Below are 4137 nucleotides of genomic sequence, written 5' to 3' on the forward strand. Positions count from 1 at the left end.
CGCTACCTCCCGTCGCCGGAGCTGGCCGGACGAGCGACCTCACCGTGCCCTGTTTACGCCGGCGATTAGTCGCCGGAGTTGATGACGTGGCCCGGCCTAATTAGCGCTAACCACCGATTAGTTAACCCCAGGGTCACTAACAGACAAGCCCCACCCCCTTAATTAACCACAAGGTTATTCCCTATTAAAATTAGCTAATGCCCGTGGCCCACCGGTCAGTTTGACCTTGCCACCTCAGCGTTGTCTTGGCCCCACTGGTCAGCCTCTGCTGCTAACGCTGTTACACTGACATGCGGGACCCATAGGTCAGGTTTGACCTGGGTCAGCGTAGTTGACACACTGACATCATGCCAGTGCAGTGTTGACGCGGTAATACATTTTCTGGATCTATTATATAATTAAGACAAGAGGCAAACAAGCCGTCACGTTTGCCCACACGGGTTGAATTATCTCAACCATTATCTTTTTAATATAAATGGCCGAGATTTAAAGATATAACGTAACAAACAAATATTGTTTATGGCCATATATATTGCACATACCCAAGTTGTCACGTATATATATGCTTTTTTTTTTAAAACACGTACATATATGATGGAAAGTGCAAGCATAGTCACGTACATGAGAAGGCAAATAAAAGTTTTACTATGCCACCATAGCACGCTGTACGTGGTAATAAGGGACACGTTAATAGGTAGGTAATCAGCTTCACAACAGAATATACACATAATCTGGTCCGATTTGAACTCTAACCGAAGAAAAAACAACAAGACAGCCACGCTATGTGTTGGCCGACCTGGCCCCTATCGGCCAGAATCATGGAAGAGAAAACGGGCAAGCAAAAAAAATAAAGAAATTAGTGACATGGTAATACTAAAAGGCCGAAACACAAACATCCATCCAACATTGACGGGTAGCTCTCACCAGATAAATAGAATTGTCTCAAAGAAAAAACCAGATCAATATTTTAGTTATTACTAGATCGGAAGCTAAGCCAAAATTCCACGCAACTCCTAAGGGTCATCGAAACAAGATCCTCCCACGGTCGAAAAGGAGATCCTCCCATGATCTCATCCATGGCTGCCTCTTCCCATCAGCGGCATGCCTGCAGTTCTCCGTCGCGTCACTATCCCATCCACGACCATGGCGATATCATCCACCGCCGCATCTTCGGGTAAACCGCATCGCTGCCGCCTCTTCTTTCTCTTGGTGTCCAGCCGCTCAAGTACGCTTCCTTGCCGTCCACACATTCTCAGGTCAGACCGTGACTTCCGTGACAGATTACAGGGACGGGCGACATTGGAGGATGAATATGAACCGCGAGCGAAGCTTCAGTTCAAAATCACTAGAGAAACTTCAGTTCAAAATCACGAGAGAATATTTAGCATGTTCGACCTGGCAATAAATACGCGATGCACATGCCCTGCATGATGAGATATACCTGGAGCTGAGCTTCTCTTCTATGGCCATCAATGGGTATAATTCAGTGCAGGTTAGGCTTTAATTAATCCCCAAGTCTGACTTTGATTTTCTGCACTAACAGGCCAGACCAATCTGGGGATGTCACAACAAAGTGTTGAGCATAGGAGGCTTGGCAGGTATTGCTGTATTTTTCTGTTCTGCTGTAAATTCTAATGCATCTTCTCTCTTTGAGTTATTAGTTCTCTTTCTGAAGCTGGAAGGTCTCCGTGTCCTGAAAATTTGATGCCCTCTTTGATGATTTTAAAAAAAATGCTCAATATCTATAGCCAATATTCGATTTTAATTCAAAGGATTTGATTTTAGTAGTTTAGCTATGTCTTCACATATATAAATAATTCATCAGAGGATTGATTTTTTATTTTTTATTTATATGAGTTACAGACAGTGGCCCTGACTATGCAGATACCATGTTCACTGATTTAATGTTCTCATTCTCCATTGATAGTTGTAGGGTTCAGATTTTGAATTTTTTTTGTTCTGCAGCGTTTTGGACATGTACATTCGAACATTGTTGTACAAACAATAACAGTTTGTAAACATCCAAGTCTTAGTACATATTACTCTACTTGATATTTTAGTTTCATACATTTTACTTGCTCGGTTTGTATATGTGAGCGAAGTAACTATTGTCGTCTGGACTGTGGGCAGTGGGAGAGCTAGCTTGCAAATCTCAGCCATGGTCCATGAGGGGAAGGTAAGTAGAAGATTAACAAAAGGTAAACATACTGTCGGCATATGACCAAATGCACGATACTTAAAGCAAGGCTGATGAACTAGAAAGTATGTTGCGGAACTGAAACAAACTATACAATCAGCAATCCTAGCTTCGTTTCTATGTGTGAACAAGTAGTTGTTGTGGCCTGGACAGAGGACATGGGAGAGCTAGATTACAAATCTGAGCCATGGTCCATGAGAGGAAGGTAAGTGGATGATTCACCAAACGTAGACATCCACCATGTGTGTGCCCCGAAAGCAGCAGAAGTTTGGCCCCAACCCCATCAACTTGATCATCGATGTGCTCAACACAGGTATGTGATAATCCAAGCCCTATGCACCTTCTCTATCCTATTCCAATCATCGTAAACCAGTCTGCTTCCTTCATGTGTTCTGTTGGGCGGCGATGAAGTCTGGGTATTTGAAGAATTTTTTTCTTTTGCTGAATTTTCAACCGCAGTGGATGCGTACATTGATTTTATATCATAAGAATTATCATGTTCTTGGCTCTATCAACTTGCAAGAAAAAAATGTTATGCATGGCAGACATATGTATCAATCTTGGTGTTCTGCTTCTACTATTTGCATACAAGCAGCTATGTATGTGACCTAACTCATGTGCTACTTACGGAAAATGATTTTTATCTCAGGAAGATCGAAGTCATTCTCTTGAACAAGACACCATTCAGGTAGCCAATATATTTACACTAAATTCCCTTCCATGTTGCTACTTGCATACCAAAGGTTGAAGATCAGCTCATAAGCAGCATCCATATCAGAAAGTTATGCTGAATTTCTTCTAGGGTGTGATAGATTTTCTCAAAAGCTTTGCAATGATGGATGATAAGGAGCTGTTTATGTGCATTTAATGTTGCAATGACCTATGTTCTGAAATAGATATAGCTTCAAATCTGAGACCTGCCATAAGAAATAATCCAAGGTATGAACAGTTCATTCAGTAAAACAGCAGAGCCAATGTTTTATTACTGAGAGCGAGATTTAATTAATTGATGGATGCAGTGACATATTATATCTGAAGTTATTTCTTTTTAGGTGTATATCTCAAGTTATCCTGAGAGTTCATGTTTGATGCTGACCAAGGAGTTTGCTCTCTCAAAGTATAGTATACTCATGTAGGCTGTTTTTATATGTTGTTCTTGCATAATGAGCTGTATGCATCCTCTCTTTGCCAACGTTAGCTAGGTTCCATGAGGGTGTCTTTATATGTTAGGATTCTGATTACTAAGAACCATCATACAGTTGCACTTATATTAATGTATGGTCCATGGTATGAGCGCATCCTATCTTTATATTAAATTACTTAGATTTTATATAAAAATACAACCTTTCTCTGAGGTGATGTAGGAAATTTTGCAACTGATACTAAAATATGGTTACTTTTTTTTCACTTAGGACACTGGCGTTTTTGTGGAGCTAGAGGCCGCTTCTAAGTCAAACTTGGTTATGTTTGACCAACTATATAGGAAAATGTGATAAGATCTAATACAATCCCAAATACCCATAATACAAAAATACATTTCATAATAGATATCATGAGACAAATTTGGTGTTCAAGATGATTATATATTTTTCCTGACCATTAATGTTAAATATTGATGGTCAAGATTTAAGGATGTAAGGTTACATGCAAATATTGTAATGAACAAAGAGTGCAACACGTGACGTACAAATAGAATGGAATATATTCCCGTCTAAGTGGATGCGATGTACCAGTCCAGAGCAATCCCGCTCACACACGTTCATACAAAGCAAGTTATGCAATCCGTTTTGTATAGCCGCGTAGGCATCCAAAATTACAAACGGTTACATCATCGCCCGTGTCATCAATCATTAATTGATTTAATTCGTTCGCTTCTTAAAGATTATTAGTAAGTAGTACATTTTTCTACCTAGAAATTAGGTAAGTACTTGATAAAATCA

At 40.1% G+C, this 4137-nt stretch overlaps 1 long non-coding RNA gene across 1 annotated transcript; it reads left to right on the plus strand.

Moving 5' to 3' along the window:
- The first annotated feature begins 887 nt into the window (after window positions 1–887).
- On the plus strand, window positions 888–3485 carry LOC123066176 (uncharacterized). The gene is made up of 3 exons (XR_006431249.1): window positions 888–1174; window positions 1281–1476; window positions 1544–3485. It is a non-coding gene; the product is annotated as an uncharacterized lncRNA (long non-coding RNA).
- Window positions 3486–4137: the final 652 nt, after the last annotated feature.

This window comes from Triticum aestivum, chromosome 3B (assembly GCF_018294505.1).
Source record: "Triticum aestivum cultivar Chinese Spring chromosome 3B, IWGSC CS RefSeq v2.1, whole genome shotgun sequence".
Lineage (NCBI taxonomy): Eukaryota > Viridiplantae > Streptophyta > Magnoliopsida > Poales > Poaceae > Triticum > Triticum aestivum.